This window comes from Trachypithecus francoisi, unplaced genomic scaffold (assembly GCF_009764315.1).
Source record: "Trachypithecus francoisi isolate TF-2019V2 unplaced genomic scaffold, Tfra_2.0 Lachesis_group3, whole genome shotgun sequence".
Classification (NCBI taxonomy): Eukaryota; Metazoa; Chordata; class Mammalia; order Primates; family Cercopithecidae; genus Trachypithecus; species Trachypithecus francoisi.
In genome coordinates, this window is record NW_022681468.1 from 151,329,355 (window position 1) to 151,357,312 (window position 27,958).

Sequence of the window (27,958 nt, forward strand, 5' to 3'; positions counted from 1 at the left end):
ATATTGGTCAGGTGCACGCCTGTAATCCTAGCACTTTGGGAGGCTGAGGCAGGTGGATCACTTGAGGTCAGGAGGTCGAGACCAGCCTGACCAGCATGGTGAAACCCCATCTCTACTAAAAATACAAAATTAATCGGGTGTGGTGGCACATGCCTGCAATCCCAGCTACTTGGGAGACTGAGGCAGGAGAATTGCTTGAATCTGGGCGACAGAGGTGGCAGTGGGCCAAGATTGTGCCATTGCACTCCAGCCTGGGCGACAAGAGCAAAACTGTGACACACACACACATCCACACGCACACTATAGATATGTGTATATATATGCATATATATATATGTATATGTGTATATCTGTGTGTGTGTGTGTGTGTGTGTGTGTGTGTGTGTGAGTTTTGTGGTATGTCTGATTAGGACGTGGGGTTGTTGGCTCCGAATTGGGTTTTGATTTATTTTGGCTAAAGTACCCACAAGAAGTTCTGTGCACAGACACGGGAGGCGAGGGAGAGAGAGCAGGGGGAAAGGGCTATTCTGGTACCAGGGCCCTGTGACCGGTTTTTGAGCACCCATCAAGAGCAATGGCTGAATAGAATACAGGCCTCTGCTGTTGCTTTGAGCAGTGGGTAAAGCTCCCAAGGAGTGGCAGCATTCTTCAGAGGGTGAGGAGATGGTGGGGGTCCCAAGGGCCCACTGGATGCACCCATTGCTCAGGTGAGTTGGGAGAGCATGAGCCAAGGCCCTGTGGGAGCAGCATGGGCAGGGCCTGCTTGAACATACCTGAGACACGTGTGGGGAGCTCTGAAGTACCTGGAGAAGACTCCTCAAGTGGCCAAGTTCCTCCCGTTATACGCTGTCCTGATATACGTGAAGGCAGCAAGCCTACAGTCTTTGAGTAATAACATCAATGTAAATGTGCTTGTGTCCACAGGCCAGGGGCATGCAGGTTGTGTGAAACTCTGGACCCGCAATGTAGAAGACCAGGCCCTAACATGGTGTGTGTCTACTACTTGGTGAGCCCTTGCTTAAAACATCTATTGCCAGCTGGGCGCAGTGGCTCATGCCTGTAATCCTAGCACTTTGGGAGGCCAACACAGGCAGATCACGAGGTCAGGAGTTCGAGACCAGCCTGGCCTACATGGTGAAACCCCATCTCTAATAAAATACAAAATTACCCAGATGTGGTGGCGGATGCCTGTAATCCCAGCTACTAGGGAGGCTGAGGCAGGAGAACTGCTTGAACCTGGGAGGTAGAGGTTGCAGTGAGCCGAGATCATGCCACTGCAGTCCAGCCTGGGTGACAGAGCAGGACTCCATCTCAGGAAGAAAAAAAAAAAAAAAAAATCTATTGCCCTCACTCTGATCTCAGTAAGGTCAAATTTGAAGAAAAATCAAATTATCTTATTTTAAAACCTATTTTGCACTCTTGAAAATCCTAGCTCAGGTCTCAATTGGTCATTAATGTTTGTTCTTGAATGAAAGTTTCAAAAGACAGAAGAGTCAGATCACTAGAGCTTTAAATAACAGTGAAAGGGCAGCGTCTCCACACTTCCCCGGAGAGGCTAGTGTAAGAAATTGCCATATATGGGAGCCAGGAAGGAGGAAGTTTGGGCAAACACCCAGGGCTGTCTGTGGAATAAGTAAAACGGGCTTTAGTAAATTCCCAGCACAGAGGTGCTATCGGCCACCAACTGAGTCATGCACTGGTGCATCATCGAAGATAAACTGTTACAAAATGAATCAAAATTCTTAAGCCGCTGAGGTAAAAGAGCAGTTTCTGAGCTAATACTCTGTCTAGGCAAGCTTTTCGTTTTTTCTTGGATGGATTCCACCCTCATCTGCCTGCTTTAGGTGGCAGACTACACAACTGTCGGCAGAGACTGGCACATTGAAGGGAGATCCTGGAAGGGGTCCCTGTGCTGGGGGAAGAGTTTCCTTCTCCCAGCTTGACTGGGAGGAATGGCGAATCCTACCAACAGAGAAACGCCTTGCTGCTTCCTTTCCTCTGACAGCCTGCTTCCTGACCTGGGGGTTAGGCCAGCAGATGCCATGGGCATTGGCTAATGATCAATCTGATTGCAGAGTCCTACCCCCAAAGGCTTGTTAAACTCTTCTGCTGCCACGCTTTCCAAAGATACTTTAAAAAAATATATACAACAGCTTTTTTGAAGTATAATTCACATACCATAAAATTCACTCATTTGCAAATCAGTGTTTTTTTAGTGTATTCACAAAGTTGTACAACCATTACTCCAGTCAATTTTGAACATTCTATCACCCCAGAAAGAAACCCCATGCCTGTTAAGCCATCATTCCCCATTTCTTTGAAACACCTTCAGCCCCTGACAACCACTAATCTACTTTCTGTCCTTATGGATTTGCCTATTCTGGACATTTTATCCAATGGAATCGTGCAATACGTGGCCTTTTGTGACTTGGTTCTTTCACCAGCATAATGCTTTCAAGGTTTATCCATGTTGTAGCATGTGTCGGTATTTTCATTCTTTGTTATGACTGAATAATTTCATTGTATGAATATGGCACATTGTATCTCTTCATCAATTGACAAGACATTGGGATTCTTTCCACTTTTTGGATATTATGAACAATGTGGTTATGAGCATTTGTGTCTATGTTTTTATGTAGACATATGCTTTCTTTTCCCTTGGCTATATACCTAGGAGTGGAATTGCTAGGTGATACGGTAACTTTGTGTTTAATCTTTTGAAGAACTACCAGACTAATTTCCAAAGTAGCTGTACCACTTTACATTTCTACCAGCAGTGAATGAGAGTTAGAAATTTTTTCACATCATCACTAACATTTATTACTAGCTGCCTTTCCGCTTATAGTCATTCTGCCAGGTATGAGGTGGTATCTTATTGTGGTTTTTGTTTGCATTTCCCTAATGGCTAATGATGTTAGGCATCCTCTTTTGTACTTGTTGGTCATTTGTACATTGGAAAAATGTCCATGGAAAAATGTCCATCCAGAACCTTCCAAAGATGCTCTTAAATCCATGAAAATGCTTCTGAGGGAGCTGGACCTTATGCTTGGCCATGATAGGGAAATGTCACGCAACAGATGCCAGGGGCAGAATCCAAAGTTTATTTCTCATGCTTCTGAAAGCTGGGGAGTTCAAGATCAAGGCCTATGGCAAGGCTGAAATGAGATGACAGAAGAATGTCCTGGGCTAGACTCCAGAGCCTGGGGAGTAACTTCTGGAACGCTGCAGGTGTCAATTTAGGTGTCATCTTGGGTAGGCTATAATCCCCATGCTATGATCTGAATGTTTATGGGCCCCTCAGATTCATATGTTAAAATCTTCACCCCCAAGATGATGGTATTAGGAGTGGGAACTTTGGGAGGTGACTAGGTCATGAGGGCTTTGACTAGCTCATAAGAGATTAGTGCCCTTATAAAAGAATCCCCAGAGACACCCTTCACCCCTTCCATCATGTGAGGTTGTATTCGAAAGATGGCCATCTAGGAAAGGGACTCTCACCAGACACTGAATCTTCCAGGGCCTTGATTTTGAACTTCCCAGCTTGTAGAACTGTGAAAAATAAATGTCTGTGACTTGTAACCTACCCAGCTTATAGTATTTTGTTAATAGCAGTCCGAATGGACTAAGATACCCCAGTGATTCGATCAAACAGTAACTGAGGTGTGACTGTGCCGATGTTTTGTACGTGTGATTCACATGAAAAATCATTTCAGAGAGAAGTAAAGGTTATCCTAAAGAACCTGGTGAGCCTGATCCCACCAGCTGCAAGACCTTGACACAGAGCCGAGGTTTCTCGGAGGAGGAACTCCTGCGTGTGTGCTGAAGCTTTGGCTTCTGTTCAAGAGTTTCAGCTGCTGTTCAGACTGCCTGCCCTGTGGAATTAGCCAGTTACATCAACAGGGAAGCCCCTTCCCTTGCTTTATATTTATAGGAGAGATATATGTAGATTCAGTTGTTCTACTGGTTCCTGATGAGTTTCTGAGACATCTAAAAAGTCTTATTTTCCTGGTACAGGAAGATGCAGGAAGCATGAGTGAGGAGAACGTCTCTCTGTAAGCAGGCCTGACCCCATAGAAGTATTGTGAAATTGATCCTCCCTCCTGTGGATGTCATCACCTCCAGAATGCAGGTCCTTCTCTACCATCTCTACCTGCCTCTACTCTCTGGCCCTTTATAGCAGCAATGATTCTCAACAGGGGGCAGTTTTGCCACCCGGGGGACATTTGACATTTCCTAGAACCATTTCTGGTTGCCCTGACTAGGTAAGGTGCCATTAGCATCTAGTGGGTAGGGGCCAGGGGTTCTGCTAAACATCCTGCATGCACAAGACAGTCCCTACATCAAAATATCAATAACACTGAGGTTGAGAAACCTTGCTCCACAGGTTTACCTAAATGTCTTCTGGCTCCTACCTTACCTAGGAATGGCACACCTCTAATGCCTCTACAGCGTATCTCCGCTTAAAAAAGACTGCAGAGGTCAGAAAGACTTCAAGTTTCAAAAAACTGAAACTATAAAATGGAGTTTCAGATCTTCTCAAGGGAGGTTATTTACTTAGAACAAAGTTTATTGTTTAAAGGGGTAGACCAGGTGGTAGATCTGTGTAGACAGAAACTCATTCCTAGGAAGGCTGTTGTACAAAGACACCTGTAATATCTAAATCCCTTTTTGAGGAATGAATCTCTTCTTATTAAACATTAAAGGTGGTCTGCTTTATCTTCATTTATTCATAATAGAATATTAGTGTAGGAAGGAATTGCAGAGGTTGTTAAATACACCTGCCAACTTATTTGAATGTAACATAATGCATACTAAAACAATAACACAAGACCTGTGTTATTCCTTTTAGGTTGTCCCTGAGCCTCAGTTCCAGAGCTGGAACACTCACTGCCTTCTGAAATGACTTGCCCTCGGCCCCACTAAAAACAACTCTGGTTGCTAGAAATTCTTAATATTGAAATGAAATCTTCTTGACTATGAAATCTTTAACTGTGTTAAACTCGTAACTCCTAACTGGAAATGATGACTTCTGAAGGTGCAACAATCAATGTATGCACATTATGGGAAGATTCACAAAGGGTTACAAAGACTCCACAAACTTTTAAGGGTTAAGAATTTGCTCATGATCCCTTTGCTATTGGAGAAGTGTTTTTGGAACAGTTTTTTTTTTTTTTTTTTTTTAGATGAGGCTATTGAAGAAAGCAGGGTGTGGTGGTGGATGATGTTGAAACTACAGTGTCTCTGGGAAGCAGTCAGGGAAGGCACAAAGGCTTCTGGCAGGTTCCTAATGAGACTTTCCTTAATCTTTTCATATCTTCAAAGTCTTGTACCAGATATCTTGGCTTTGGCAAAGTGTGGTTTGCTCTAAATTTTCAGCTCTCCTGGCTTTGAAAGGAAGCGTTTTTTTGTCAGGGCAGGAGATGTTTCTGATCCCCTCACACTTACATCATCAAAGCGGTTTACTCTGCCTATTTGATGTCTGAGAGGCCTCATTAGGAGCTCACTTTATTAGCCCTGTTAAAAGAATTTCTTTCCTGTAGAAACAGGAAGTTACATTTTGTAGCATGTAAACCCCTAAAGTCTGTAAAGGATCTAGACAAATTTGTAGTTCTAGTCTCAAAGGCTCCAAATCCAGACAAAATTCTCCCCTAATGTACTCCCCAGTGCTCTTAGGAAATCAGTTCACACCTGGGGGCTGGCATCTTGGCATCCCCACTTTATAGGCTCTGCCTTTCATGAGATCTGGAGAGTGACTCCATTTGTGGCATTTATAATCTATGCTTTTGGTAACCTTGATTTCTCTGTCACCTTTTAAAGGGCTCTAAAAAAAGATTGCATTTTAATAGGTCATTGGACCAACTCAGTAACTTCCTGGCAGGTCTGGCTCCTTCTTCAGAAAGGAGAAATGTTGGGAAACCACAGACATTGAAGTCTTCATGCCTTTCCATTTATAAAATGGGAAAATGGGGACTAGCCAACTTTTCAGAACCTAGGATCAAAGTGGTCAGCAATGCTAGGGATTCTTTTTCTTCTGCTCATTTAGACCTGGTTCCCAGATACGTCTTGTTCCCCTAGGTACCTAACAGGAACTGGGTCACCTTGACACCATGAGTATCCTTCTGCATCTCTTTTTTTTTTTTTTTTTTTGAGACAGAGTCTCCCTCTGTCACCCAGGGTGGAGTGCAATGGCGCAATCTTGGCTCACCGCAACCTCTGCATCCCAGGTTCAAGCGATTCTCCCACCTCAACCTCCTGAGTAGCTGGGATTACAGGTGCGCACCACCCCACCCAGCTAATTTTTCTCTTTTTAGTATAGACGGGGTTTCACCATGTTGGTCACACTGGTCTCGAACTCCTGACCTTGTGATCTGCCTGCCTTAGCCTCCCAAAGTGCTGGGATTACAGGCGTGAGCCCCTGTGCCTCACCCTTCCTGTATCTTTATCCACCTTATGTGTTTTTGTGTTAGTGTGTGTGTTTTTTTTTTTTCCCTCCCTTAGGATCGCTCTTGTGGGGGTTTCCTCATTGTATTCATAGCTCCACCCTCTAGCACATCATAGCTGGTAGCTGAATCCCACAAATGCATATTTATGTGTGTATCTATATCTTTACGTACATTCACCAAACCTTGGTGTTACCACTCAAGATGAAAAAGATAAACTCCACCAGAATACACTTCAGTATTTAAAAAGAAAATAACTAAAGTAGTTTGTCTTCCCACCTTAACTCACTCTAGCTCACATGTTTGCTTCACTTCCTGGCAGAGCATAAACTTGTCCTACAGTGCAATTTTTATTCTGAGTGGGTCAAAAATTCTTTCCACAGATAAACTTTCCAAATATCATTGTGTCCCTTCCAGGGCATGATCATTTTATGAATAAACTGTGTAATGCTTTTGTTAGCTTCAACCAACAAAAATGGTTTTACCTATGTTAGGTGATAATATAATCAATTCCTGTTTTTCAAGTCTTTTCCCAATTTTTCTTTCTTAGATTTATTTCTGTCTCCCACTACAAAAAGCTCCCAAAAGTAAAAATATGATTTTTGCCCCCCAAAGCTTACAAATTTATAGGAATGTTATGTGTCGATTTATGCCAAAAAGGAAAAAGTTATGTCTGAGGCTCTCCTTCACATCTTCACTACAGTAACATGTGTATTTGTCCAATGGATACACATCCTTTTATGATGTTAGAAAGCAATGAGGAGATGTCATTGTAGTAGATACTTAGTGGTCTGTAGGTAGTTGTTTGTATAAATCATCTTAGTGATCATTTATTAAATGGTCCTTATGTTTCCAGAGAAGAAAAATAAACAAAAACCAAAGCTTTATATATTGAGAATGCATTAATATATGGAGTTGATTTTCTGTGCTCCCTTTTCTAAAACTTTCTGTTTCTTTGCTCCATGTAATGTGTTCAGACTTTTAATTAAAACAGTAACAGTCACCAAGGTTTTGTGGTCTCAACAGCCATGATTGATCCTACACTAATCTGGAGTTTCCTCCACCCACTCCCAATGGTTAAAAAAATCAGAAATCAAGATACTGCCAGCAACCTGGGCTTTGCTAGATAGTGACCTTCTTCTCACATGATACAGTGGAAAATACATTTTCTGCATGAAAACAAAAGACTCTAATACAGCACAAATGTTATTATGAGTTCTGCTTTTTTATTTTATGGAGATTTAAACAATTTGATTGTTTTTATTAAAATGAAGGAAAATGTCAAAATCTCCTCTCCATGAAAGGCCTAATAGTGTGACCACTGAAAGTCCTAATGCTTCTTCAGCATTTGATTTTCTAACTTATGTTTGAGAGATGTTTAAGACCATTTTCTTTGTTTGTAAAATCGGAATAATAATTTATGCACTAGAATGACCTAGAGGCTTGACCACTGGGCATCCCAGATTATACTAAAATGTGTGGTGCAGCTAATCAGTACTATGGAAGAATAAGCAGGGGCTGACATAGTAGTAGTCAAGAGGTTTCAAGGAAGGGGAGGTACCTGAGTATCACTGAAGAGTGGTAAGATGTGACACTGACATGTTAGGGGGAAACATTCTGAAACCGTAAAATAACAATCACCCATAGATGCAGACGTATTGAACATACAACAGATTCCTTCATCGGGGCAAAATTATTGTTTTGGTGAGAAACATTTTATATCTGGGAGAAACATTTTATATTTGGTGAGAAACATTTAATATCTGGGAAGCTGAAATTAACTCTGCCTCTACTGGTTTCATTGGAACATATCAAATATTTCTCCCCAAATTCCATCAGATCAAAGACTATATTAGATATTTCCTTTGAGGCCCGCTGAATTGATATTTATTTATTTAATTATTTTATTTGATACAGAGTCTCGCTCTGTCGCCAGGCTGGAGTGCAGTATCTCGGCTCACTGTAAACTCTACCTCCCGGGTTTAAGCGAGTCTCCTGCCTTGGCCTCAGGAGTAGCTGGGATTACAGGCATCTGCCACCATGCCCAGCTAATTTTTGTGTTTTTAGTAGAGATGGGTTTTCACCGTGTTGGCCAGGAGGGTCTCAATCTCTTGACCTCGTGATCCGCCTGTCTCGGCCTCCGACAGTGCTGGAATTACAGGCGTGAGCCACAGCGTCCAGCCTGAATTGATTTTTAATGGATTCTTATTGGAAAATCAAAGACAAAGATGACTTACAAAGTTGACTAATGGACAAGGTGAAATCCTTGTAGATTCTATTGTTTATAATAAATATGAAAACTACTGAATTCTTATATAGATCATCTGTATGTGGTCTTAAAAAAAATAGAAGGCCTAGCTGTTTCCCAGGAAGAAAAAACATTGAAAGAGAAATGAAGAAAAAACATTTTTGCTTCACCCCTTAGCCTGTGTTCACTCACCTTGTTGAAAGTTATGTCGTCTGATATTCCTTGGCCCCTTCATGGAAATCCTTATAAAGTGTGTTTGTTGGGAACAGAACTTAAGAGAAGTTGGCAGGATTGAAATAAGTTGCTATTTCTCTTCTCATGTAGTCATCTGATTCTACCATGTGTAAAATGCAAATTTTATGATAAGTGCTTTCATCTTTGTTTATATCTTACATCCTTAAGGCATTGCTAGAACTTTATTCAGCAAGAAGGGCTTTGTATTAGATGAGAATAAGTATGATTAAATTATATTGTTACTTGAGAGGAATCTGAAACAATTTCACATTTTTCACATTGTGCATCTTTCAAGGGCATGCAGTAGGTCATCCATAAGAGCCCTTTCAACATGCTTGCTCCCCAGTGCAGCTTTTTTTGTGGGAGAAGCAACAGCAAACACCCAGAGGTATTGTCAGTTTTATCCAAAGGAATTAAAATGTTGCTCCATTTCATGCTTAATGTAGAAAATAAAGTATGAAATTGGATGCTCAAACCTGCAGTAATGCCATTTTGAGACGAGAGTTAAACCACAAGAGGAAATTCCCAAGTCCTTATCCCAACCCAACTCCCTTTCCCAAGTGATCCTAATTGGTTTTCATTTTCCATGGTTCATAGAGGAAGCAATTTAATATGCTAAGGAGTAACTTAAATGTCCCGTGTAAATCCATGTTGCATCTGAAACCATGAGCTAAGAGTCTGGCTCTTCTGAACATTGCCTCACTGGGAAGACTGGTTTTTTTTTTTTTTTAATTTTCTTTTCTTATTTTACCTTTTTCAGACATCTTCCGTAACCAGAAGCACTCCAAGAACAACACTTTCATTCATGGACTTAACAACTACTTTAGATCATACCAGCCTGTCACTTCAAAGTCGCCAGTGTCAAGGTAAAGAGACTATCTGCCAGTTGCAGTTGAAATCCATCAGCTTATGGAATTCTAATGCCAAATTCACTCTTACTATTTATTTTGTCCACAATATCACACGCTACTTATTTAAGTCCTACTGTTTCTTCAAAGCCCACCTCAAGTCTCACCTTCTCCCAGTCTTTATTCCAGTCCAGCAACTTTTGATGGTTCACTTAAACTTATTATTATATTATGATTACATTGACACATAGACTACTATATGTTAAATATTTGAATATATTTTCCTTATTTCTCATTATTTCTAAAATATTCACTGACTATACATTGATCACTGTCTCTATCTCATGGACCTCATAGTCTGGTGAGACTTGTAGCCCAGAAATGACCAATAGCAAGGAAGGGAGGTAAGGGCTTGTATAGGGAGCTGTGGTAACCCAGGAGAGGGGCATTCACAGTGGAATGGGGAAGTGAAGCCTTCTGGGAGACATCAAGAGTCTGGAAGAAATAGGAAGGAGCCAAATAAACATGTGAAAGAGGAAGGGCATTTCAAAAACCTAGAATAGAACTAACAGGGGCCTGGGGATGTTTGAAAGTCCAGTGCACATTTGGAGAATGGAAGGCTGTTCAATGTGAGCACAGTCCAATTAGAAGATGGGGAAACAGTGGGACATGAAGATGGCCAAGCCATTCTAAGGAGTTTGAACCTGTGGGTAATTGAGAACCCTTGAAGGACGCTAAGCAAGGAAATACTCTATCATAGTTAGATTTTAGAAATATGGTGACAACTGCAGCATTATGGGATGGTTTAGAGAGCAGTTAGATTGATGGAAAACTACCCCAAGCAGATAAGACAAAATTGCTAAGGACCTGATCTAGGAAAATAGTTGATTCAGGGGAGTTTAAAATAATAAAACAAACAGCTTGCTAAAACATTGGCAATAAGCAGGAAGTGGGGGATAGGGATTCCTTGGAAGACTCAGGTTTTTGACTTTTGTAATTTGTCATTGGATCAAAAATGATGCATGAAAATAAATAGGAAATAAAGGATGAGGGGAAGAAGGAGAAGTAAAGGAGAATAATAAAGAACAGAAAGGGAGTTTAAAAATGTGTTTAGTTTTGAGTATGTATTTTTGACATTAGTTTTTGATATCTAATAAGACATGAAAAGTCATTCTCAAGAGAGGTCTGATTGTCGCTTTACGTGTGTGAGCTGAGAAGTGGAGTTAAAACTATGAGATTGGATAAGATTACCCAGGGAATGTATAATGAGAAAATCCAAGGACAGAATTCTGAGGAGTGCCACCATTTAAGCTGTGGGCAGAGGAAAAGGAATGGCAGAAGAAAATGAGGAGCGGCTGGAAAGGTAGGTGGGAAGTTGGATGAAAGCAGGGTCCGAAGATCCAGGGGAGGGAGACTCCAACCAGATAATCTTGTTAGTTTCCCAGGGCTACCATAAGTTGTCATAAACTTAAAAACCACAGAAATTTATTCCTTAAGGATTCTGGAGACTAGAAATCCAAAATCAAGTTATGGGCAGGGTCAGCCTCCCTCTACAGGTTCTAGGAAATACTCCTTCTTTGCCTTTTCCTAACTTTTCTGGTGGCCACCGGGAACCCTTGGTGTTTCTTACAGCTGCATCTGTACAATCTTTGTTTCTGTTTTCACACGACCTTATTCTGTGCATGGGCTCTACATTTTTTTTTTTAACAAAGATATTAATCTTTGGTCTTAGGATCTACCTTAATTCCAGTATGATCTCATCTTCATCCTTAATTGATTACAAATACCTTATTTCCAAATAAGGTCACATTCTGAGTTTCCAGGTGGACATGAATCTTGGGGGGATGCTCTTCAACCTTCTTTGAGAGTTAAGGATTTTATCTTATGTCCTTCGCAGACCTGTGAGGTCTTTCGGCCTCATCAGAAACCATGACATTTCTCTGGGAATTTCTCAGACTTATCGAAGAGAAAATGAATTTATTGATGGGGGCGGGGGCTCTAAAGGAGACAGCAGAGTCAAAGCATATCCTTTACCAGTTTTATTCCCTAGGATACATTTAGATGCTCCCCCTTTCTGTACAGCATGGGATATGCATTGAACAGTTGTCCTAATATGTTGCTAAGATTTTCCACACTAATGGAAGTAGGCTCAAGAAGGCAAATCAGACGTTAGCCCTTGCAGACTGATTTAGCAAGACAGAGTCAGGAGAATTGTATGGTTTTTGACCTGGTGTCCTAGTGTTCAGATTCCCAAATGATTTCTTAGATTTGGTATCTAGATTATCCTTTTAAGGTAAGTTGCTTTGTGGTTTGCCTTCTGATTAGTACGTCTGTATATATATCACTGATTCAGTCAAAACACAGAAGTTATTTCCTGGTAATATTAAAGTAAGGTCGAATGTATAACTGCCTATACAATCAAAGATGAACTGGTCTCTGAACTGGTAACGCATAAAAGACAAATCCCACAGCACATAGGTGAACATGCAGATCCAATCCCAAGTCAAAAAGTGAAGACTTTAAAACTGCCTATATTCTTCAGTTAGGTACTATATCAGGATTTGGTTTGTAACACATATTGGAAGAAAAGAGAATGAAGAAACTGGGCAGTTACTCACAGATGCCTATACAATCAAAGATGAACTGGTCTCTGAACTGGTAACTCATAAAAGACAAATCCCATAGCACATAGGTGAACATGCAGATCCAATCCCAAGTCAAAAAGTGAAGACTTTAAAACTGCCTATATTCTTCAGTTAGGTACTATATCAGGATTTGGTTTGTAACACATATTGGAAGAAAAGAGAATGAAGAAACTGGGCAGTTACTCACAGATGCCTATACAATCAAAGATGAACTGGTCTCTGAACTGGTAACTCATAAAAGACAAATCCCATAGCACATAGGTGAACATGCAGATCCAATCCCAAGTCAAAAAGTGAAGACTTTAAAACTGCCTATATTCTTCAGTTAGGTACTATATCAGGATTTGGTTTGTAACACATATTGGAAGAAAAGAGAATGAAGAAACTGGGCAGTTACTCACAGATGCCTATACAATCAAAGATGAACTGGTCTCTGAACTGGTAACTCATAAAAGACAAATCCCATAGCACATAGGTGAACATGCAGATCCAATCCCAAGTCAAAAAGTGAAGACTTTAAAACTGCCTATATTCTTCAGTTAGGTACTATATCAGGATTTGGTTTGTAACACATATTGGAAGAAAAGAGAATGAAGAAACTGAGCAGTTACATTTTAGCAGAAAGAGCAGAAAAGTGACAGATTTTTGCCACTTAGATAAATATTCAGACTGAGAGAATCTTTCTTTACCAGATCATTTGCCACTATCCAATTAAAATCCAACACCAAATAATTTCAGTAGAATGGATCCTAAACTATGATTGAAATCAAGCCGTGCTTTCTCTGCATCTGCTCTTCATTAGATGGGCAAAGAGCAATGGTGACCAAAGTATGTGAGCAAACATGAATTTCATGGCTATTGCTCGTGTCTGGGCCAGACCTTAAAGACAGCTTTGACTGGATGGTACTGTTACAAAGTTTTTCATGATGTTTCATCTAAAGGGAGTTTACCTGACAAATAATCATCATCAATATTGTCACTTATCCTCTCCATCCCACCCTCCTCTTGAAAAAAAGTTGCACTGATGTTGTTTATTATAAATAGAGTGGAAACGCCCATTATGGACCAAACAGTAATGAATTTAGCTATTAAATTCCCAGAGGGATCATTACACATCAGTTTCAAAGGCAACACGGCTTTAGCAAATGTAGACTGTACTATATGAACAAAATTATGACACGTATTTAACGACACTATTTAGAACAGAAAGTTCAAAGTTTGGCAAGTGATCTCTCCCTCCCCACACTCAGATACTGCTGACAGCACTTTTCCTAAACAGCATGACATAGGCTCAGAATACTTAGGGTAGCAGCCACAGTAAGTCAGAGCTGATGTGTTAAATTTGCCATTTCTACTGTAGGAACTTATGTAAGATTGACTGGCCCTATTCATGGGGGGAATAGAGTATTTACAATAGTGTTGTCAGTACCAGGGAATACACCAGGATCCAAACCTTCATGTCCCTTACCTCCCACCAGAATGAAATTCGGTAACCAGGGACGCAATGTTTTAGATATAGTGGTGCCAATGGATGCTATTATCCATTATCCTCCTAGCAAATTTGACTTGTCACAGCACTGCTTGTTGAGAACACATAGCGACCCAAGGGACGAGTGTCCCGGGGTAATGAAGTTCAGATAATTCTGAAAGGAAAGAAATCCAAAGATAGGCACTGTTTGTGTGGGGCAGAAATGGCCAGGGTGCTGTGCAGTGTGGGTCCATGTACAAGACAAGAACCTGAGACAAGAAGGACCCATGAGAAGAAGGTGGAATGTTATGCCTACCCTGAAACAAATCTTCAGTCAAACCTGCTGTTGAGTTTTCAGTTGATGACAAGTCAGTTTATATGAAAATGAGTTGTTTGCCTAATTGTGTGGGCAACATATTAGCATAACCTGACAGTGTCCCTGAACCTCTGAGGGATCTGCTTAGTGCAAACCAGCAGTTCACAAAGAGCTAATCATATTTAAAATATAATATCTGGTACCAGCTGCCATCTGTCAGTTAAACTTCAGAACACACATACCATAGGGATGAAGATAAGAAACGAATGATTGTGACTCTGGATCAAAATGCTCCCAGTTCCTGAAAGCGCATGATTTAACTGTGAATGCCAACTGAGATCCTAACATCCTATACAATCAAAGATGAGTTAGTCTCTGAACTGGTAACTCATAAAAGACAAATCCCACAGTACATAGGTACACATGCAGATCCAATCCAGTTATGTACTGTATCAGGATTTGGTTTGTTAAATCTCATGCTGTAGAATTGTCTCTTTCATGGTATCATTCATATATAATGAATAAAGGAGTTAGTTTGTAAATCAATCACGGAATACCATGACATGGTAGTTCCCACTTATGATTCAGAAACCCCCAAGCATTTGAAAAGATGTTCCAGGACGTTTACATTTTTAATAATGGCACCACTTTTGATTTTTATATCAATAAGTAATTATTTTGGCATTTTTAATATTGTAGCTTAGGAGGTCTGACTGTGTATTGTGTATGGGCAGTAGTCAGTGGTGATCAGGGAAGAGAGCTTTATAACTCATTCACAGCTTAAACTGTTGATCGCTTTTCTCAGCTTATTAGCCCTCGATGATTTTAAACATTATGACTGTTAGTCATAAAGCATGAGTAAATACAGGAAAGCAAATTGAATTATGATGTCCAAATATAGTTAATGAATAAAGTGGAAAAATGATAACTATGAACATCTATACACATTTCTATTCACCAAGGTTGTAATTTTTATTTCTCTGCTAAAAAAAAAAATCCCTATATAGCACATCTGGAATTTCAAAATAAAATGCTGGGTAAAAAGCAATTACAGCAATAATTAAAAAACATTGATTTCTTATTAGTAATAAAGACTATCTGTTCTTGTACCAATTAGTTACTAAGAATTACCTACAAATGTCATCTTGAAATCTTGAAAGGCCTTTATCTTAACATTTGAAGGGAAAATTATATGTATGTATGTAGGTATGTGTGTGTATGTTTGTGTGTTTTCTTAACATTTGAAAGGAAAATTGCATGAGTTTGTACATATAAAAACATGCATATCTATATATATATATATCTCGAATGGATTTTCAAAGTGTAAAATGCAAACAATTTAAAGAAACATGAAATTATTCCCCCTAATTTTGATCCTTTAACACATTGTTAAATTTCAATATATTTACATGTACTTTCACCCCAAATTCAAATAAACAATTATGTCATTAAAAAATATATAATATCAAATCACATTTTATATTACAAAATTTATTTAAAGAATATGTATTACTTGTTAATTTAAAAGTCTACATATTATCTCTATCACTAAGCAGTTATTAAAATGAGATTTATAATAGTTTCCTAACCATAAAAATAAAATGTTTACTTAAAATTATATCATGTACCACACAAAAAATAACCTGAATTATTAGATTCTTTAGATTATTTTCATTGTTATATATGAGTAATAGAGGAATTTCCAAGAGAGGTCATTTGGAAACACCATCATAGATTATGTATATAGAGAAAAAAATAGAACATGTTATGGAGTAATAGTTTCCCTAAATTACAATGAAAATATTTTCTATTAACACTAATTCACTCAAGGAGCATTTACTGATTCTTTCTATTAAGGTGCACTAAAATATCTGAACAAGAATAAGTCAAACATGATCAACCATTCAACATTCACAAAACATTTATTTTTCTGATAGTCTGTTGGGCTCTGAAGGTATAATATTGAACAAGGTGGACAACGTGCTCACTTTCATTAGATGTATAATTCAGCAAGAGAGACAAATCAACAAAAAATTTAAAATTATGAAGAAAGCTATGAAAGAAAGTAAATTTGTAATAATATAAATATAGTTTCTAAATGTTCTGCATTAGGACTGACTTTCGACATACCATGGGAGATTTAACTATACTTATGGATAGCACATTAGTAGTTCTGATTTGGGCAATAGAAATGTAAAGGTACAGATAATGAAGGTTGTAAGATGAAAGGGGGAGGAGAGGTGAGAAGAAATGAAGACAGCTAATCTTTTCATCCAACAAAACCATGGTTAAGAGACAGTTGTAGCTACACTGCCCAATGCAGCTACTATTAGCCACATGTGGCTACTTAAATTTAAATTAATTAAAATTAAGTACAATTTCAAATTCTGTTTTTCCTAAGTCACACAAATTCCAAGTGCTAAATATTCACCTGGAGGTAGTAGTTACCATATTGAAAAGAAGGGATAGGTACATTTCCATTATTACAGAGAGTTCTACTGGACATTGCTGACCTACAGCGAACAGATAAAGCGGCAAGGATTGAAGAGTGCCGTTTGGTGGAAGTGAGATTAGTGATGTAACTAGAATGAGAGAAGAGGAGACAGGAAGGTGGCTCAACCATCAATCAAGGCAAAATGTCAATAGTGAAATGATAATGCTCAGTTGAATTATGGTTTCTTTTTTTTTTTTTTTTTTGAGATGCAGTCTCACTGTGTCTCCCGAGTAACTGGGACTACAGGCGCCCGCCACCACGCCCAGCTGATTTTTTTGTATTTTTAGTAGAGACAGGGTTTCACCGTGTTAGCCAGGATGGTGTCGATCTCCTGACCTCATGATCCACCTGCCTCAGCCTCCCGAAGTGCTGGGATTACAGGCGTGAGCCACCACGCCCAGCCGAATTATGTTTTTATAAGACACTATATTTAGAGTCATTGAAATAACCACCAAAAGCATTAAAGATAGAAATTGTTTCTGTAGAGAAGTCTTGAGAAGAGGTGCAGTGGGGCTAGGGAATACTGCCTTTCATTGTATATGTTTCAGTACCATTTCATTTTTAACCATCTGCAAATATCACTGCATTTAAACACATTTTTGAATTTTAAAAAAATATTTAAAAATATTTGAGAAAACAAATTGACTTAAGTAGGCAGGCTATTTCTGGGGACTTCGTAGTAGTTCGGGGGAGAAATAACGGTTTTTCTCTACAGTCAGTAGACAGCCCAATGATCAGTTTAAACAGAGAAGGAGGACAATAACGAAAGGGAAGAAAGAATAAGAACATGGAGCAAAGGGCTTTGATGTAGTCAAAGGTTGATAAATAAATTAAATTCAAGGTATTGTCCTAATTGTGTCTAACAATGATTTGAGGAAAAGATGTGTGGTCTTTCTCAGGGCCTAAATTTCAGCCTAAGGAATATAAAGCTGTTCTCGGGAAGTCCTCATCTGACCCATACCCTACCCCTGGTGCACACACTTCCCCAGCTAATGAGTAGGACATGACAGACACAGCTGGAGGGTGTGCAATCTCACCAGAGAGTTCTTAGAAAGGACAAGTTAAACCGTCCCATCTGTATGCTAGAGGAATAAACAGTGATGTTCCTATGCAGTGTTCCAATTTCTTCAAAGACATGCAATTAGGAACAAGCAGTAAATATTATATTATCATGTTAATGTTCCAATTGGCAGGCTCCAGAGACAATAGGGTCTCCCAGAGTATATGTATGAATGGAACTCAATGTCCTAGAGAAAAATATTAAATATGCAAGTTATCAGATCACTTTCATGGCCAGTTTCATACTTACTGCTCTACTTGTTTCCTACTGGCTGTTGTTTCCCCTTTCCTGCTTATTCTTTTTAAGTTCCTCAAAACAATATTTAGATAGGTGAGGAAGGTAGCGTGTAGCCTTTAAGGAAGGCATGGGAATAAAGCAATTAATGAAATACTAGATTTTTTTTCAGAAAAATTAAACATTATGAACTTGTAGCCAAGTTTCCTGCAGTAAATTAGGAACATAATGCATCTCCTCCACTCCAGACACACAACAATGACATATAAATAGCCAACAAAAACAATATAAATAAACTCAGAAACAAGAGAGGACTCTGGGGACCAGAAACGGAACTGAAACCTAAAATCCATGTGTAAGACTGAAGTCTCAGATGTGCTGGGCTGTGAGTCTGCAGTGAGTGGTGATAGTAGGACCTCAGCTCCTGCAGGATACACAAGATTAAAATTGTTTCATGCAGGTCAGGGAAACACTGACCCTTGAAGGTGCTTGAAGTCATTCTGTACTCATGAAAGAAGATGGAAGTAATACTTGACCAGCATGAATCTGCAGCTTTGAACAGGCTACAAACCTATCATTGCTGGAAGGCATGAGCAGAGCATAACAAACCAGACAGTGATTAGTAAATGGGACACCGAATCCCACTGCTTAGTGACTGGATCTGTGATATCATCATAATCCACACAATGGAGATAGTCTCACAATGGCCCCAGAATGCCATTATGGCAAACCCACACGATGAGTGGAAGTAACTGCAGAATCTCTAACCAGGGATAGTGATATCCTCAGTACTAACTTACTGTCTTTATCTAGTCTAGAGTTTAACTAGAAGATAGAAAGTAAAAAGACACATACAAAAGGTCCTCCCCAAATTACACAAACAGCAAAATTCCAAAATGCATTAAAACATCTAACATTAAGAACAACAAACAAATGTAACCATAAGAATATTAATTCATTGGGCCGGGCGCGGTGGCTCAAGCCTGTAATCCCAGCACTTTGGGAGGCCGAGGCGGGCGAATCACGAGGTCAGGAGATCGAGACCCTCCTGGCTAACACGGTGAAACCCCGTCTCTACTAAAAATACAAAAAACTAGCCGGGCGTGGTGGCGGGCGCCTGTGGTCCCAGCTACTCGGAGGCTGAGGCGGGAGAATGGCGGGAACCCGGGAGGCGGAGCTTGCAGTGAGCCGAGATCGCGCCACTGCCCTCCAGCCTGGACGACACAGCGAGAGTCCGTCTCAAAAAAAAAAAAAAAAAAAAAAAAAAAAAGAATATTAATTCATTTTGGGTGAAATTAATTTTGTGTAGCAGTTTGACAAAGAGTTTAAGTACACAGAGTACTCTGAGAATTAAGTGAAAGAAATATTCTAAGATGAGCAAAAGTTTATGAAGCAAAAAGAAATTTAAGAAGAGATGAATATGGGAAGATCTAATTAGAAATATTGGAATGAAATCGTATATAGTTATTGATTTCAAAGTACTTGATAGGTTGGTTAAACTCTATGTTGCATACGTAAGAGTAAGTTAGTATTAAAGACATCAGTAAGAATGAAGATGAGGAAACAAAGAGATGAAAAATATAAATAAAGAATAAAGAGGCAACAAGGGTGGAGTAAGAGGCTACAGCATACATCTAATAGGAATTCCAGAAGAAAATAATAAAATAAATGGAGGGAAGTAACACCTGAAGAGATACAATTTTTCCAGAATTAAAGAGAATTAAAAACTATTAACCTTAATAGCAAAAGTACACATTAAGTACCAATATGAATAAAAATCAATCCACATCAAGGTACATTCTTGTGAAACTATAGGGAAGCAGTGACATAGAGAAGTCCTTAAAAGTTGCCAGACAGGAAAAGACAGATTACTAGTAAAGGGATAACCTTCACATATGAAACAGGTTTTTTATTGGCAGTAATAGATGTCAAAATGCAGTAAGATAATAACTCCAAAGTGCAGAAGAAAAATAAGTGGCAATGTAGAATTGTATATACAAATGGGCTATCTTTAAAGAACAAAGGCTAAATAATGGCATGAAATAAAAACATACTATGTAGACAAATGCTGGGTCCATCCTGAAGACTCTGGCCAAACAATGGATGAAAGGAGTATGCAGACACAGGTATTTTACCTGACAGTGCAGCTAAGGGACTGCACTGCTTAGCACTGCCGAGGAGAGTGCAGCACCAATAAGCTGGAGCCGTTTTTATTTATTTAGTACAGATTTAATGACAAAGGCTTGGAGCCAATGCAATTTGTGGGTAATTAACATTGTCGACCCCCTGAGTAGAGAACAGTCCTGCATACAAATGATCAAACGTTGGTTTCCGAAGACATAAGTAAATCAATTTATCTAGATACGTTTCTTTACATTCCCTTGTTATCTACCCCTTTCCCTTAAGAGAATTTAACTGCCTTCAGCTAAATTCTCTTTCAAAGCTTTTGCAAAACCTCCTGGCCTTGCAAGAAGATTTGTGTCTTTCGCTATAATTTTTCCCACCACTTTGACCAAATCTCCTACATACAAACACAAGAATTTACCATCCATAGCCCTTACTAAAAGTACTATTAAAAGATAAGCCAGAAGGAATGTGAAACCAGAGAAACCACATGATAAAAACAATAGGCAGACATTGATAAAACAAGTAATTCTAATTAACACACTATTTCTAAAAAGTAAATTTTTGTAATATGAAAAGAAAAATTAGAATGTGTTGCTGCAGGGAGGAACATTTAGTTTTAAATATGTAGTTTTAGTATGTAAAGCTCTCTATTGTGATTAGTAGAAAAAGACAACAGCTGATTAATTGTAGGCTTTGTTACACAAATTTATATTGAAGCAAATCTGTTTAAATATTTAAAAGTAACTACTAAAATAATATAAAACGTATTTCATTGCATTGAAAACAATTTCAAATTGCACTGAAAAAATGCTGCTACTTTTCACCTTCTGCTGGTTTGGAGGCAATGGAATTTTTATCTATGTTTTGGTGACTGGAAATATACACAATGTAATTAAGTGAACAACATGCAAAATTGAGACAAAAGAGGTAAATAAAAAAGGCATCTAAACAAAGTGTAATATGATGGTATAAATAATTGCAAATATATTTAAAAATCCAATAAATAAAAGTGGGTAAATCTCAATATTATAAGAAAATAAAAGATCAGATTGAATTTTCACCTACATTCTGTTTACAAAACAACACAGAAAGAGCAAAATAAATACATAAATTTTAAAAAGTATGGTCTCATGAACAGCCCACAGTGAGAGTTTCATCAGTGGCAGCACTTCTTTCAACGGTGATTCAGGAACCTAAGCTTTTTTTATCTTGAGTCTCCTTTATCTTCAATACATTACTCCCAATTTCATTTTGCTTTGGTTCACCAAGTGAGTAGGAAAGAAAGAATGGAGAATTGGGCATGAGAATATTTTTGTGTGTGGACCTGGAAGTGGCATGCATTACTGTCGATCACATTCCATTGACTAGAACTCACTTAAGAGCCCTAAGTCAACTACATTAGAAAGGAGGCTATTAAGAAAGGTAGCCTACCAGATGCCTAGGAAATAGAGGACAGGCGGAAACACTGTTTTTCTACTCTCAACATTTCACATCTGACACCCAAGTGTCTGGGTTTTCCTCTCCTATTAAGCAATTCTTCAATTCTCTGTCACACCAACTGGGTGTCCTACAGTCTAATTCAATTCAATTCTAACAGTATCCACCTAGAGTTAGCATCAGATCCATCACAAGTTAGAAAGCTCAATCTCACACAGCTGCCCACCACTTCAGATGCCAGTTGTAAGTCCTAGGTTGTAACCTGTATTTTTGACCAACTGGCTATAAATCAGGGCTTCTGACAATCCCCTCCTTGGGTTTGGTAATCTGCTAGATTGTCTCACAGAAGTTAGGGAAGTTACTTTACTTGCATTTACCCATTTATTATGAGATAAAACTCAAGAACAGCCAGATGGAAGAGATGCCTAGGGCAAAGTATTGGCAAGGGAGTTCCATGCCCTCTCTGGGGTGCCACCCTTCCAGCAACCTGCAACCCCTTCCATTAGGGTTTTTACTGTAGGCTTCATGACATAGGAATGATTTGTTAAATCATTGGCCAATGGTGATTAACTCGGCCTCCAGCTTCTCTCTTCCCTGGAGGTCCATGGGTGAAGCTGAAAGTTGTAGCCCTCTGATCACGTGGGTGGTGTTACACTGGCAACCAGTCCCTCATCCTTAGGAACTTTCCAAAAGTTACGTCACTAATATAAACTCAGATGTGGTTGAAAGGAACTTGTTATGAGTAACAAAAGATGCTCCTGTCACCGTTATAGCTCCAGAGGTATTTCAGGAGCTAAAGAATTTGTTATGATTATTGTGGGAATGGCTGACTAAGTCAAAAATTGGTAAAAGGGTAGGGTATAAGCACTGGGAACTAGATTTAGAAAACTGCTATATGATGCTGATAAATGGCAAACTATGTTACAGAGTGGAAAACATTTAATGAAAGTATTGTTTGCTATCAACATAATGAACGTCAATATTTTAAGGCAGAATATCTCAGTGGTAAGCTGACTGCTGCTATCTGCCTTTAATGAGATATTATAAGACAGCTGAAAATTAATCAGCTGAAGCGCAAACTGAATTTATGAAGGATTGGGAGACTCAAAAAAGCACTGGAAGGGTTGGAATGGAAAACAATTTTCAAGTCAATGGTGTGACCATTATGACATAGACTCAAGGGAAAGATCAAACCCAGGACACTATCAGTAAGACATGGCCTCAAGGTAAAGGACATACTAAGATTTTGGCTACTAAATCCCTTGTGATGACTTCTGAAAAAAGTTCTTCTCTGCCAAAGTGTTCCTAGAAAGATTAAGGGTATGTCCCACAGAAGCTTGATATGCCCCAATTCTCTGTAATTAGGTCTTAAGAGAGGGTGCAAGTCTAAATAGTATTGTGGATGTAGCTTTTAGCACATGGGATTGAAGAGAATAAAACAAAATAATATGAGATATTTATCCTGGCAAGTGTCATCATCAGCCTGAGTAAAAGGAGACTAATAGGAACTAAGATGTAAAAAAAGAAAGTACTCCTAGACCTTGACTTTCTGCAGGCAGGAAGTAAGCTGATAAAACTGCTAAGTTGCTAAGAATGAAATACACTCAATGCCTACTTCAGAAGTGATTTAAAAAGATGGAAAAAAAAAAAGAGAGGGCACAGCCAAGCACCACAGGGAAAAAATGGGCTGCAGAGCCATTCCAGTTTCAAACTGGAACCTAGTGAAGATATATTCCCTAGCCTAAAAAAAAAAAAGGTACTTGGCCATATTTGTTCAGTAGTGTTCAAAATTGCAGTGACTGCTATGTGTTATTTTCTTTTTGTGAATGGGAGAGTTCATTGCAGTTATTCTTCCCATGTTTCTTCATTGCTGGGTGTGTGGGAGGCAGATAACTTGTCTTTTTAGTTCTGAGTTGCATCCAGACCCAACATCGATAATTAGGTCCTTGCTTTAGAGCCTAATGCTTTGAATGAATCTTTTGGGGGTATAATAGAAAGGAACCGAGTGAACTTTGTATAAAATGTACCTAAGAGCATAGCCTGTGGTAGATTTCATTATTACTCCCAATATTTCACCCCTCGCTGCCATCACACCCATTGCTAATAGGACATTGCAGTTCTTCCTACTAGAGGCAGGACATGTTTCCCCATTCCACTGATTCTGAGCTTGTCTGTGTGTCCTGTTTTTGCCATTAGAATGTCAGCAGATGTCACATAATCAAGACTTGAAGTGTTCTAATGAGTTTGGACTTGCTCTCCTTCATTTATGCCTTTGTTCTGGGTAGCCTACTGCTGCCAGAATTATGGCAAATATGTGAAGCCAACTCAGCTGAACACAGACAACATCAGCCAAGCTGTAGTCAAACCAAAGGTGTTTAAAATATACATAATTCTTTTTTGTTACAGCCCATTGGTGTTGTGGATTGTCTTAAGCAGTATTACTGTGACAATACTTCATTAAAAGACTTTATTTTTTCCTGCACAGAAAAATTAATGCTAGACAGTTTATTTATTTTTATTTCAACAGTTTTGGGGGAACAGGTAGTTTTTAGTTACATGGATAAGTTCTTTAGTGGTGATTTCTGAGATGTTGGTGCACCTGTCACCCAAGCAGTATACACCATAACCAATGTGTAGTCTTTTATTCCTCACCCCTCTCCTGCCCTTCCCTGAGTACCCAAAGTCCATTATATCATCCTTATGCCTTTGTATCCTCATAGCTTAGCTCCCACTTATAAGTAAAAATATACAATATTTGGTTTTCCATTCCTGAGTTACTTCACTTACAGTAACGGTCTCCAACTCAATCTAGATTGCTGCAGATGCCATTATTTCATTCCCTTTTATGCTGAGTGGTATTCAATGGTGTATAGATACTACATTTTCTTTATCCACTCACTGGTTGATGCGCATTCAGGTTGGTTCCATAGTTTTGCAATTGTGAAATGTGCCTCTATAAACATGCATGTGCAAGTGTCTTTTTCATATAATGACTTCTTTCCCTTAGGTTGATACCCAGTAGTGAGATTGCTGGATCAAATGGTAGTTCTAGTTTTAGTTTTTTAAGGAATCTCCATACTGTTTTCCATAATGGTTGTACTAGTTTACATTCCTACCAGCAGCATAAGTGTTCCCTTTTCATCACATCCACACCAACATCTATTACTTTCTAATTTTTAAATTATGGCCATTCTTGCAGGAGTGAGGTGGTATCTCATTGTGGCTTTAATTTGCATTTCCCTGATAATTACTGATATTGGGCATATTTTCATATGTTTGTTGGCTATTTGTATATCTTCTTTTGACAATTGTCTATTCATGTCCTTAGCCCACTTTTTGATGGTTTTTTTTTTCTTGCTGATTTGTGTTCCTTGTAGATTCTGGATATTAGTCCTTTGTCAGGTGTATAATTTGCTAATATTTTCTCCCACTCTGTGGTTTGTTTGTTTATTCTGCTGATTATTTCTGTTGTTCTGCAGAAGGTAGATAGTTTAAAGATGTAAATATGGGATAAAAATTTTTAACATATATGAGCAAAAATAGAGAAAAACATTTTTTAAAATTTCTGGAATAAACCAAAAGCACAAAGCATAAAAATGGTTAATTTTCCTACATTTAACTTTAAAACTTTAACAAAAGACATCAAATATTAAGATAAATTATGAAGTCCAGATGGAAATATTTGCTTATGTTTACCAAAATATTAAGTAGAATATATAGAACTAACACAATAAGAAAAAAAGCTAGACAAACTAGAAACTAAGGCTAAACGAACTATAGTTAAACAAACTAGAACAATAGTCGAAGGTATGAACAGGCCATTTACCAAAGAAAAAATTCAAACGACCGATAATCATGTGGAAAAATTAAAAAAAACAACACACACTAGTAATCAAGGAAATAAAATGATGAGATATTATGATATTATTTTATATTGTCAGAATGGCAAAATTTTTAAAAAGACAATACTAAATCTTGATGAGGACATGGATAATTATGTGGGATTTTTAAATGGGTACAACTGCTTTGGAGAATATCTGGCATTGTATAGTGAGAACCAAATCCAATCTGATTCCCTCTTTTCCATCCTTGTGTTAGACAAGTCTGAAAGCAGACATACTTTTCTGCCTCTTTGTGAAACAGTATTTAGCTACTTGCTCTAGGAAATATTTGCTCCTGGAAGATAAGATTGTGAGGCTACAAAAATAACTTACTTATCAAGACTAACAGCTTGCTCATCAAGGCTTGCTTCAAGAGCCTCGCCTCACTGTGCCCACCAATCCAAAGCTTTTATGTCATAAAGGCTACTTAATCCCCTGACATAGAAGTTCTATCTTAAAATCACCTAACCCGGGTCATAAAACTATATAAATAGCTTCTTCTTAGTTCACTGTCTTGAGGCACTATTAAGACTTGGCCATGAGAATGTTCTTATTGCAGTGGGCCTAATAAACTGAGATTTGTTTATCAACAGTAGGTTTTGTTTTTGTCTTCTCTTTGGGGGTAGTGTTTCTGTTTTCTTTTCTTGGGATATCTGGGGAAGCAATAGAAGTAAAAAGGCGAAGATTCATACACTATTCAATTCAGGAGTTCATCTCTGAGTACGAAACCTAAAGCAATATAACTCCAACAATGAGTTTAGACTAATTAGTGAAATGGGAAATTAGTTTTATGAATCACGACCTACATCTTATTTTTAGAATAAGATAGAATGAACAAGAATGAACAAGAATGAAACGAAAACAGTAAATGAATAGAAAATAATAAAAATAGCAAAACAGTAAGAAGTTGTTTTATAAATGGTTTCAGTATATGTCTAAGTATGTGTATGTGCATGAGTACACATGTATATTAAGCCACTGCCTTAAAAACTTATATATATACACAAGAAAACTTGTATATATTCAATGCAGAAGATCTATAATAATAAACAACTAGAAAAACCCCAATGTTCGTCAAACAGAATAGATAATACATATTTATGCAGTGAATACTATAGAGCAGCTAAAATGAATAAACTGCAGTTATGTAAAGAAAAAATAGATGAATCTCAAAAACATACGGCATGAAAAAGGAAGTTATACAATGATATATATACATATTTATAAATAAGAAAACAACACTAAATATTTGTTGGGAATTCTATAAGCTAGAACAATATGATGCAAATGTATAGAAGCTAGAATCACACACAGAATCAGGGCAGTAGTTTTCTCTGCAGAAGGTGGAAATGAGAATGAGAAAGCAAGGGACAAGTTGGAGCAGTGAGAGGAGGGAGAAAAGGAGGGAGAACAGGAGGAAGGGGAAAGATCAAGGAGGGACAAATGGGCTTCAAGTGTCTCGGTATTTTGATTTCTTTAAAAAATCTAAGGCAATAATGGCAAAATGTTAAAACCTAATGAAACATGAGGTGGGAATAGCAAAACATGATAACTGTTGTCTGTCGTCTAGACACTGTTCCAAGCACTTTACACATTTTATTTGCAAAGTTATTTGCTAAATATTTTCCCTTTACTTTTCTGTACATTTGAATGACTTCACAATTTAAAAAATAAAATTAGGGGCAAAATGGTAACACATTAAATGTAAATGGTAGATATATCGATGTTCATTGTAATTTTCTGTATGGCTAAAATCTTTCATTACAAAAGCACATTTAAAGAAATCAATTGTTATGACAGGACTGGTAATTAATTCTTAATCCGAGACCTTAAAATATAGGCAATACATGAAAGTGTTTAAGATGGTCTAGGCACAGATCTCTAGTATTCTCTTTTTTAGCAGAGTTCCATTAAAATGTTTGCTGTTGTTTTGTAAAGGATCTGACTCGTCATCCATAGAGATTACAAGGTGTGGCTCTTTTCCCTTCAGAGAAAGCACGGAAAGTTCAAGCACAGAAAGTTGCATCAAAGCCATACTGGTCTTAGCCCTGTGCCATCTAGGATTAATTAAGTGTCTCCATTTTTCCCCCTCTTCTCCTCCAAATAACTGAAGGGCATATTCAGAAATGATGACAGAAAAGGGCCAAAGTTCCCACGCCCTGTTTGAGAAAAAGGCTGGATCTGAAGAAAGCAGAAATCAATAACATCACACTGGGTGGGCTGTGGGAAAGAAAAGAATGATCTAGTGTGAGGTTTCATTTGAACAGCCTTTTTTGTGGTCTTTATGTCTGGAATTTCTTCACCAATCTAAGGCTGAGATCTCAACTGGTTTTATTGTGAGATGAAAACAATCAACATCAAAATCGTTCATAAACTTCACATGAGTTATAACTCAATGACAGGCTCTCTGAGTGGAATGTGCATCTTCTCTTTGAGTTGGTTGTTCGTTTTGGCTTTCCAGGTGTCTTGGCTCCACCAAAGATGATCCTCTGGTTGGACCATTATTTCACAGCACTGACCAGTTGT

General features: G+C 38.4%; 1 long non-coding RNA gene across 4 annotated transcripts in view; it reads left to right on the forward strand.

Moving 5' to 3' along the window:
- LOC117070890 overlaps positions 1–27,958 on the forward strand; it is a 749,288-nt gene that overhangs the window by 345,194 nt on the left and 376,136 nt on the right. For all 4 annotated transcript variants that reach the window (XR_004432091.1, XR_004432090.1, XR_004432092.1 and 1 more), the window contains one exon: positions 9,683–9,788. This is a non-coding gene — a long non-coding RNA (uncharacterized LOC117070890). The remainder of the gene's footprint in view (positions 1–9,682; positions 9,789–27,958) is intronic.